We start from the raw sequence: 11,078 nt of genomic DNA on the forward strand, positions 1-11,078 counted from the left end.
TGCGTTGGAGAAGGAAATGGCAACTCACTCCAGTGTTCTTGCCTGGAGAATCCCAGAGCTGGACACGACTGAAGCGACTTAGCAGCAGCAGCAGCAGCAGCAGGTATGGTATGGAGCATGAGAATCTGCCTAACACGTTCCATATGGTGGCCCAGGGTCTGTTGCCAAAATCTTTGGTTCTCTGTGCACTAATGCTGAATAAAAATACGGAAACAGAGTTTTGGAGGAAAGAGAAAGAGTAGGTTTATTATTTTGCCAGGCAAAGAGGGAACAGAGTAGGCTACCACCTCAAGAACTGTGCCCCCTACTGGAAAGGGTAGTGAGTTTTATAATGTTCAAGGAGCTGGGCATCATACACTCATGGACAGTTTTCAGATTGGTTGGCATCAAGGTGAAGTTTCAAACACCATCAACTATCTGGTTTCAACCAATCCAGGGGTCTATGTTTTTGTGGTCAGCAGATCTCATCTGATGGGAGTCTGCTTCCTGTATAAACAATTTTGGAATGTGTGTCATATCAGGCCTTTATATCTTTCAGGGAACTGGGAGTTCTGTGATTCTGCTGTGTGGCAGATTTATAGTCTAAATTGTTACCAGTTCTCCAGCCCAATAGCTATTCTTCGTTTCTACATCTTCACATTTCCCAACTGTTAACTCATGAGTCAGCATTTTACTTCAAAAGACACAGGGCTTTGTATATGATTTCAGGACCACACTTAGACAGCCACTAATTTAGAGGAACTTACACACTTGTTTGGTGCTTACCTAGGGAAATTATCACAAGAAAAAATTTTTCTCCAGATGTGCTGGCATGCCTCCCTTTACCAGATGCGGTGTGTTTCCCTTTCTTCTAGAAAGCTCAAAACTCTTATTTTTATCATCAATTATATTAAAATGTCAACTGAAGTTGGAGGTGCTTCTATAGACCTGTTCATCAGTGGCTTCTCCTTTAACTGAAAAATGCTTCTGTTTAAGAAGAAGATAGGGTGAAATGAACAAATGAATGAATGAACGACTAAACTCTCATTGCACTTCATTTCTAGCCTAGAAATGTCAGACTTGGAAGCTAGCAGCCCTAACTATAAGCCCTATACTTTGATATTTTAACCTTTATAAAACTCTAGCTCCCACACCATTCCCCTCTGATAAACTGAAGAAAGGGTCAGTGAAAGATGATGTCCATGTGGGCTTTGACTGGGAGCTGGTTCACTGCGTCAGTACCACACCTGGCTTGCAAGCACGAGGCAGTAGGTGCCTGGCTGCTTAGATGGCACAGTACTTAGCTCATGAGCCACAGAGCCAGCTTCCCTCTGTCTCTTACAACGCTGGCTGCTGCAAGTTCTATTCAAAACCAGATTATGGATTCTCCCTCTAGATGTTTTCTCTGGGTCTTCTCTCTACAGCCTCAAGTGGGACCCAAGGCCCTCAGCCATTTCCAGGTACTCTTGCCTGGAAAATCCCATGGATGGAGGAGCCTGGTAGGCTGCAGTCCATGGGGTCGCTAAGAGTAGGACACAACTAAGCGACTTCACTTTCACTTATCACTTTCATGCATTGGAGAAGGAAATGGCAACCCACTCCAGTGTTCTTGCCAGGGACGGGGGAGCCTGGTGGGTGCTGTCTATGGGGTCACACAGAGTCGGACACGACTGAAGTGACTTGGCATAGCATAGCATAGTCACAGGTTTGGCAAGGGTCCTATCACCTGCCAGGGGCCTCATTGGCCTCTATTCCCAAACCAATGGCCCCTTCAACAATGCCACTATTCCTCTTACTCACACAAAACACATGTGCACACAAATATATACACACAACATTCATGAACACCCTTTGGGGGACTGCTTTACCAATTCCTGGGTATAAGGTTTTAGGATATCATTTATAATAGGAATCTTTCCTGGACAAACTAGTTTGGGAAATAAAAAGATTGAATTCTATTTGACATACATTTTTTCTACTCATTATCAGGCTCTTCTGGAACCAGCTAGTTATTAACTTGCTATCAGCTGCATTCCACCTATAGTTTTCAAAGTGCTCATTGCCAACTGATTTCTACCAAAGTTTTTCTTTACAGGGGGTCAACTGAGTCCTGACCCTAGTGGCTCAGACAGTAAAGAATCTGCCTGCAATGTGGGAGACCCAGGTCCAATCCCTGGGTCAGGAAGATCCCCTGGATAAGGGAATGGCAATCCACTCCAGTATTCTTGCCTGGAGAGTTCCATGAACAGAGCGGCCTGGTGGGCTACAGTTTGTGGGGTTGCAAAAAATCAGACACAACTGAGCCACTAACACACACGCATATACACAGCTGAGTGTCGGCTCAGGTAGAGCAGCCCGACAGGAAGTCTGAAATGATGTTTGTTGTTGTGTGTTGCCTGAAGACGGAAGGATCTTACAGGCTTATCTATGTAGCCATGAAACAAGGTCCTGATAACAATAGCTACCATTAGTCAGCACCTCCCATGTGCCAGAATCTTATCTTGCATTTAAGCCTCAACAACAACATAAGATGTCTATCACCATCTCCAATTACAAATTCTGATGCCTAAAGGGTTGAATAACTCAAGCCAGTAGGTGACAGAATCAGATTCCACCCTTTCAACTCCAGCACCTACCTTTCTGCTATACATCCTGGTTTGCTTCTAGGGTCATAGAGAACCTCATTTTCTGATGGTCCTATGACCCTCTAATCATGGTTTGCCACCAACTATATGAAATTCCAAGTTATTTGGGAAGATGAAAAAATAGTAATGAAAACAGATTAAATGTGTATTGGCTTTTGAATTAATTTTTATTTAAATAATTATGCATTTGTGTCCAGATAATGGCTATGCCTTGTTTTTTCCTTCTTATCTAAGCTCCTCATTTCCTGGTGGCTGGAACTAATGAATACATTTAAAGATACATACACACACACACACATGCACACCCTGGTAGATGGCCAAATCTATTTGTCTAGCATTTGCCATTAATTTAATTCATGAAGTTGAGCAGGACTGGTCCCACGAATCCACCAAGTTCTGACAGCCATGGAGATTTGTTCAGGCACAGGTATCTAACTCAAGTTGGTCCAGTCCTCATTCCCAGGATTTTTGCCAGCTCAGCCAGGAAGAAGACCCTCCATGCCCATAGGATGTACACCTAGAGAGAGCCTGCCTGAAGGCAACACAGAAAGAATGGAGCAAAGATGTATGGAAAGAGTCCTGAGGACAGTGTCTGAAGCCCCCAACCCAGCACACTTGAGCTAACTACTGGGCTTTTCAGTTATGTGAGACAATGCAATGCTGCTGCTGCTAAGTCACGTCAGTCGTGTCCGACTCTGTGCGATCCCAGAGATGGCAGCCCACCAGGCTCCCCCGTCCCTGGGATTCTCCAGGCAAGAACACTGGAGTGGGTTGCCATTTCCTTCTCCAATGCATGAAAGTGAAAAGTGAAAGTGAAGTCGCTCAGTCGTGTCCAACTCTTAGCGACCCCATGGACTACAGCCTACCAGGCTCCTCCATCCATGGGAGTTTCCAGGCAAGAGGACTGGAGTGGGTCACCAGTGCCTTCTCCAATGCAATACTATTTGGTCTGAAACCAAACTGAGCTGGGTTTTCTATCACATACAATAGAATAAGCTCTGATGGAGCATCTATAAACTGACACCTGGGTCTATAAGATAGACAACCTGGTCTAGTCCCTGCTTCCCTCAACTACTTCTTTTAGTTGCAAAAAACTCAAATAAGTTGCAAGAGGGAGTGAAGATTTTTAAGGATGTATGTGAAGCAATGAGGGAGAGGAAAGAACCTAAATTCCAGGAACAGGGGACTTCCTGGTCACATTAGCCCCTACCAGCAGAAAAAGGAGACCCTTGGGATAAGCAGACTTCCACTCTCCCTCACTGATAGGATTCAGCTGTCATCAGGTAGATTGTCTCCCTGGGGCTTGTCTGCTGCAGTCTCCTCACTGCTCATCCTCTCAAACTGCCGTTTCTCTGCCTTCTTCATAATTTGGACTCTCCAGCATCTTCTTGGCGCCCACTCTTCCTCAAAACTCCTCTTCACACAACCCCTAAGCTTCAACTCTGGCTCCTCACAGCCTCTTTTTCTTGGCATCTTCCAGTTCGTGGTCCTGAAAGAGAGAAAATCTGATTGGCCCAACTCTTCTTCGTGTGCAAGGCAACTTCTAGGATTGCTACCCAGCCTGCAAAATGGCTGCCCCTTGGGTCCATAAGCACTTCTGATCCCATCAGCTGTAGACAGGGGTGGAATCTCTTGCTTTTATTTAGAAGGGACTCTGAGCAAAGCAAGCACCATGACTGACTACTCTAAGTGCACATCCACTCTCCCCCAGCTCAGCCAATGAGTGCTTTTCCTTCTGCCTACGGTTCTCTTTTCTTCCCTCTCCCTGTTTTGGTGGAAAAGGCATCATCTCAAAGGTCACTTCTTCCAGGAAGAGGCTGTGTTAGATTTCCCCCTTCAGGGGGCTCCCTCCATCTTGTAATGCCATTGTGCAGATAATAAAATGATGTTTTAACAGTTTTAATATTGTAATTGATGTCATTTTCTCCAAGATTTCCTGATGTCTGGAAGTTCTCTCTTTGAGAAGCTAGACTTTGGAAACCTAGGATGTATATAAGTGATGTATTCTTGGCTTGATGCTTTTGAACTGTGGTGTTGGAGAAGACTCTTGAGAGTCCCTTGGACTGCAAGGAGATCCAACCAGTCTATCCTGGGGAGATCAGTCCTGGGTGTTCATTGGAAGGACTGATGTTGAAGCTGAAACTCCAATACTTTGGCCACCTGATGCAAAGAGCTGACGCGTTTGAAAAGACCCTGATGCTGGGAAAGATTGAGGGCAGGAGGAGAAGGGGACAACAGAGGATAAGATGGTTGGATGGCATCACTGACTCAGTAGAAATGGGTTTGGGTGGTCTCCGGGAGTTGGTGATGGACAGGGAGACCTGATGTGCTGTGGCTCATGGGGTCGCAAAGAGTCGGACACGACTGAGCAACTGAACTGAACTGAACTGATTCTTGGCTTATAGTGCTTCAAAAACCATTTAGGGAACATAAACCTTGAGTTTATTCTGAGAAAGAATAAAGTCAGTCTGGCCTTGGTTTTGCTAGGAACTGGTCTGGCATCTTAAGATAGGCCTGGGCTAAGGCAAAGAGAGGAGAACACACACACACATACACACACACACTGGCATTAGCCACTGAAAAATAAGTACATTCTGGGAATAATGGGACATCAAAAAACAGTATTGCAATCACTACATGGGAAGGAAGAAACCTGGATCCAGGTGAGTTCCTGAGAGGGGTACCCAAGCCATTTACTCTCCCTCCTCTTCCCACCTACCCCCACCAATCCACACTCACCAAGCCAAGCCTTTTGGAGGCAGTGTACAAAACAGAATTCCCAGATTTGGGAATCCAAGAATAAGGAGGATCTGTGCTTCCCAGGTGGAGCTCAGTTTAGTCAGTTCAGCTGCTCAGTCATGTCCGACTCTTTGCGACCCCATGAATCTCAGCACGCCAGGCCTCCCTGTCCGTTACCAACTCCCAGAGTTCACTCAGTCATGCCCATCGAGTCAGTGATACCATCCAGCCATCTCATCCTCTGTTGTCCCCTTTTCCTCCTGCCCCCAATCCCTCCCAGCATCAGAGTCTTTTCCAATGAGTCAACTCTTCACATGAGGTGGCCAAAGTATTGGAATTTCAGCTTTAGCATCAGTCCTTCCAATGAACACTCAGGACTGATCTCCTTTAGAATGGACTGGCTGGATCTCCTTGCAGTCCAAGGGACTCTCAAGAGTCTTCTCCAACACCACAGTTCAAAAGCATCAGTTCTTCGGTGCTCAGCTTTCTTTATAGTCCAACTCTTACATCCATACACGACCACAGGAAAAACCATAGCCTTGACTAGACAGACCTTTGTTGGCAAAGTAATGTCTCTGCTTTTCAATATGCTATCTAGGTTGGTCGTAACTTTCCTTCCAAGGAGTAAGCGTCTTTTAATTTCATGGCTGCAGTCACCATCTGCAGTGATCTTGGAGCCCAAAAAATGGAGCTCAGTACTTGCTAAAAGTCATGGGACTTCCCAAAACCCAGCATCAGGACTCTCTGAATCCAGCCATTTAGGAATTTTTATGAAGGTTTACCCACATAGGTAAGATTGTCTGAATCATTAGCCTTGGTGATTGAAATCAATCTCCAGCCTGGAGACTAGGATAAAAGGTGGGCCCAAAAATTCTAAGAAAATCAAGACTTGGTCTTTCTGGTGACCAGTCCCATTTTAAATCTATCCATGAGCCCACCAAGAGTCACTTCATTATCTTAAACTAAAGTATGGTTGAGATGGTTTGCTATTATTAACAAAAGATGTTCCTATCATCTTTATCACTCAGGAAATTCCAAAGATCTTTGGAGTTCTGTGCCAGGAACCAGGGACAAAGACTAAGTATTTATGTTTTAGTTTAGTGCATGAAACAGCCGACTCTCTAGGAACAAGCAGAGGGTTTTGGAGCAGCTAAGACCCAAACCTGAAAAAGCCTTGTAGCTGTAATCTTCATGGACCAGCCCTTACGGACCAGATGGAAATAAGATGTTCAGGAGATGCCAGTGTGGAAGGTGATACTGGCATCCCCCATGCCCCAAAGTCTTAGCATTCTGATACACTCAGAACTCCTTTCAACCCCATGGAAGAGGCAGAAAATCCTGAGCTGACCAAGATACTTACATCAGTGGAACTTAAGTGTCCATTTGTTGGAATTCCCTGTCGGTCCAGTGGTTAGGACTTTGCGCTTCCACTGCAGGAGGTCTGGGTTCCATCCCTGGTCAGGAACTAAGTTCCTGCAAGCCTTGAGGTGTGGCCCAAAAAAAGTGTCCATTTGTTGTCAGAATAAAAGCTAAAAGTGGAAATTAAGTACTGTTGTGGGGAAAAAAAAACAGTTTTATATTGGGGGCACTTGAGTTTGTTTAATGAGATCAAGACACTACTTTTGTTGTCCTGACCCAGAGTGCGGGTGTTCTGACTGTGGAAATAATGTTCCAAGACCTGTCCATCCATCTCACTAATCTCTAAATTCCTAAAACACTGGAAACTCGTATTATTTGTCAGTAACCCACCAGTGCCTAACTTACTGCAGGTTTTGTATTGTCCTAGATTAGCTATTAACCAGGTATATATCCTTAGGGAAATTGCTTAATTGCTTTGAGATTCCATTTTCTCACCTTAAAATTAGGTAATCTACAGGCAAAAATAAACCATGTGGTTTCACCGATTGTATGAATAATAAGTATGAATTGCAAAATATATTAGGAAAATGTGTTCTCCTATTTTATAGCTATATACTAATCAGAACTAGGTTAACTATATTCAACCACTCCTTTAATCCAAGGTGGGGGTGGGGCGGGGGGGGCGGGGAATTCAGAATAGTCCTTAGGGAACCTAATTTAATGACTAGATAAGGCAAGTTTGTAATTAGCCTATCAACAGCTTGTATGGAATTAAGTCTTTCCAAAGTGCTTGAAGGTACTTAAAACACTTTATCTTAAGTAGACCAACTGTTCCCAAACCTGACTCATCATCAGAATCATATGTGGAACTTTTTAATCACAGAGATCCCTGGGCCTGCCACGGAGATTCCAAGTCCATGGGTCCTAGTGAGCTCTGAAATCCACATGTTTAAAAAGCTTCCCAGAAAATTTCAGTGATCAATCAGGTAGGAGAATCACTGCTCTAGAAAAAATTAACTAGACAATGGAAACTCTAACCTTGTTTAAGTAATTATAGATACCAAATTAATTTCTCGTTTATATTTTATATTACAACATGCTTTTTAAAGTCAATACATTATAGTAAAAGCTATGCTGTCTTGGATTTGCTTCAAAATAAGCTGGGGAGTTGAGGAATGTGCTGGGGGAGTGGGATAAAATGAAACAAGATTGGCCATGAGTTGATAATTGTTGAACCTGGGCAGAGTAAAGTATTCTATTTTGTTTTACTATTTTATTCTCTCTACTTTCATATATGTTTGAAACTTCCCACGACAAAAAGTTTTTAAAAATAAAACTGAGGTATGTGAATAATGAGTAAAGCCTCCCGCTTCTCCCTTCTCATAATCTCATTCCCCAGAAGTGCTGTTACCTGAAGTTGATTCTATATTCTCTCAGATATTTTTCTGTGTATTTTAAATGAATGTCCATTTTTTATCCCACTTATATGCCAACCTTGTGCCAAATCCTGTAATGAAATTGATTTCAGAGATGTGCCTAAAAATTTTCCATAGAAAACCTTTGTAATCCCCTCCTCAACCTTTCTCCTGCTTCCTCACTCCCAGCATCTCGCATGTCACTCCCATGGCAAACAGAAGGGGGCGCCTTAGTTCCTAGTTGACCGGCCTGTGAGACGTTACTACATTTTCCTCACAGCCCAATTCTCCCTTCCTTGGGCACATCAGAGGCTTTTAAAGCAACCTTGAAAGGTAAGTCTGAGTTCAGATCACAGCTGCATCACTTTCTGGCTGGATACTTAATCTCCCTGTGCCTCAGTGTTGCCATCGGTTCATGACACTAACAGCAAAACTAACTGCTCAGGGTTATTGTTAAACTTTACACCTGTGAAGCTCGATTTCTGCTCCCCTCACCCTCAATCCTCTACTTACCATATCTTCTTGCCTCACTGTGAGTTCTTGCCAAACTCATGGCCAAACCTCAACTCGAACCTTACACACACACACATACACACACCACATACATGTTAATGTTTCAGAGTTCACTGCATTAAAATGTAAGACAGTCAAATCAAAGCATTAGTTGTTTTCTTCAGCCCCTCTCAACAAAAAGATGTCTTTCCATTAGAGGAATAACATGGGTTGACATGTGTTATATATATATATACATGTGTTTTATATATATGTGTGTGTGTGTGTGTGTGTGTGTGTGTGGTGTGTGTGTGTGTGTGTGTGTGTCCCAAATATTATCTCTAAAATCCCAAGTACCTAGCTGGTCACCTTTCGGGTTTTGTCTTGGTTTGGTTTTAAATCTCATTTCATCTATTTCTTTTCCAACTCTTTCATGTATGATGATCCAGTATCTCCAACCGTAGGTTTCCAAGATGGTCTTAACCCATCAAAACTCTTGCAAATAAAACCTGTTTGGGTTGGTGTTTCCTGACACTAAATTCCATTTTATCTGCAGATCTATCTGCACAGAAAGAGAGAGAAAGAGGGGGAGAGAGAGAGAGCGCTTCCAAATACCTGGGTCATCTCCTGAATTTCATATCTATAATGCAAGTATATTCAGGTCCATGTATTCACAGGCAGAAATATACTTCTTGTGCACATCCTAGCATGAGTGCACACACACACACACACACACGTATATAAATCTCTTTGACCCTATTATGTACATACTTTGAAAAGTTTGTTAGAAGAACCAGACTGGTAATAATTCACTGCACCTCATGTATAATAAGCAGCAATGCACCGGCCTTATGATGAATTGCCAGGGTAACACAGGGACATCTTGTTTGCATTTCAATGCACCAAGTGTCAGATTCTTATTTCATTACTCGCCGGCACATTAGTGGACGGTTTTTAATTTCTTTTTTTTTCCCTTTAGCAAAGCTCCACGGAGACCTCTCGCTTTTGCCACTTGCATCAAGAGCAAGGTTGCATTATTTTTAAATGCTATAGTGTCTGGGTCTCCCTCCAAATGTTGCTGAATTCACAAAATAAATGCTAGCATATTACCAGCAATTCTACGGGGCTTTAAAAATTTCCCTTGCTTTTATTGAACTCATTCTCTAAAAAGTGATTTGGAGGGTTTGTGCTATCTTCTTTGTATTTTATATGGTAAGGTGTTCTTTGTTTGGGGTTATGTTTGGGGTTTTTTAAAATCCAGATTCATATTGTTCCTTATGCACAATGACATGAGAAGCTACAAGAAGCTGTTCTCAAGGAAAATGTAGTTCTGAATTACCTTGTAATCTGCTGGGAGCTGCAGGATGCTCGGACCTACCATGAAGCCCCCTGGCCTGCCCCACACTTGAGGGTGGTGGACTAAATGTGTATGCCATGTGGACTAAGAGCAGGTTTTTTCCCCAAAGTTCTCCAGAAATTTGAGATGAACTTGCTTCCTAATGTTTCCCAGGAATATAATTAAATATAATAGAACATTCTTTAGAGCAGTCATTCTCAAACTTAGCAGGTATCAGATCAACTAGGGGGCTTGTTAAAATATTATGTCTAGGTCCCACTCACCCCCAGAGTTTCTGATGTAGTAGATCTTGGATGAGGCCTGAAAATTTGCATTTCTAACAAGATCCCAGGTGATGCTGATGCCACTGATTAGGATGCAGTTTGAGAACCACTCCAGAGTGGATTATAAGCCTGGCTCTGTCATGTACCTTCCAAGTGACCTTGGGAAAGTTATTTCACCTCTCTGAGTTTTAGAGCCCTTATCAAAAAAATGGAGATAATAATAGCACTTTCCCACTAAAGTGATTGTTAGGGAAAATAAGCTAATAATATAAAGCATCAACCACAACACAGGATACATAATCAGTGCTCAACAAATATTGTTTTTTTTTCCCTTTCTCGTCTCCTTCTCACAGAATAGAGATAAGAGATCCAATACTCCACACAGTGCAGGGGTCCCTCCTCCATCTTCCTGCTTTGGTCATTCAGCTCCTGTCTGGTCACTTCCAGATGTGGGAAGCTCACGTCCTCTGGGAATCCATTGCTCTGTGGCCAGCTCTCACTGGTAGACAGTCGTGTTGGGCTGAAACCCATCTCCCTGAAATTATGTGCTACTGCCCTCCTGAGTCACAGAGACTAAACTTAGCCTCTGATTTTGAAACTTTTGATTCAGGACATCCTATAGGCTTATCAGCATGATAAGTGGGCTTCCTCAGGGGCAGATCTTGAGCTGTTTGGTACACCTTGTTTATTAGTGACTTCAATGATGGATCCATTCACTTATTCATCCTTTTACAAAGCAATAAGGTGAGGCATGGGAAGGGCAGACTGACAGGTCTAGGCTTTATTCCTGGATGGTGGGAAGCCTTTGATTTAAGCCAGAGAGTGAAGT

The 11,078-nt window shown here is 43.2% G+C and overlaps 2 long non-coding RNA genes across 3 annotated transcripts; one reads left to right on the top strand and one right to left on the bottom strand.

Moving 5' to 3' along the window:
- Window positions 1-2,772: 2,772 nt before the first annotated feature.
- Window positions 2,773-7,286, bottom strand: LOC129645013 (uncharacterized). 2 transcript variants are annotated; one of them, XR_008711117.1, is made up of 3 exons: window positions 7,218-7,286; window positions 6,724-6,912; window positions 2,773-4,113 (listed from the first exon to the last, which is right to left on the bottom strand). It is a non-coding gene; the product is annotated as an uncharacterized LOC129645013 (long non-coding RNA). The 2 variants fall into 2 exon arrangements; XR_008711116.1 differs by lacking the exon at window positions 7,218-7,286 and having other exon boundaries at window positions 6,724-7,113.
- Window positions 7,287-7,555: 269 nt separating this feature from the next.
- Window positions 7,556-10,198, top strand: LOC129645014 (uncharacterized). The gene is made up of 3 exons (XR_008711118.1): window positions 7,556-7,708; window positions 8,327-8,470; window positions 9,609-10,198. It is a non-coding gene; the product is annotated as an uncharacterized LOC129645014 (long non-coding RNA).
- Window positions 10,199-11,078: the final 880 nt, after the last annotated feature.

Source organism: Bubalus kerabau, chromosome 2 (genome assembly GCF_029407905.1).
Source record: "Bubalus kerabau isolate K-KA32 ecotype Philippines breed swamp buffalo chromosome 2, PCC_UOA_SB_1v2, whole genome shotgun sequence".
Classification (NCBI taxonomy): domain Eukaryota; kingdom Metazoa; phylum Chordata; class Mammalia; order Artiodactyla; family Bovidae; genus Bubalus; species Bubalus kerabau.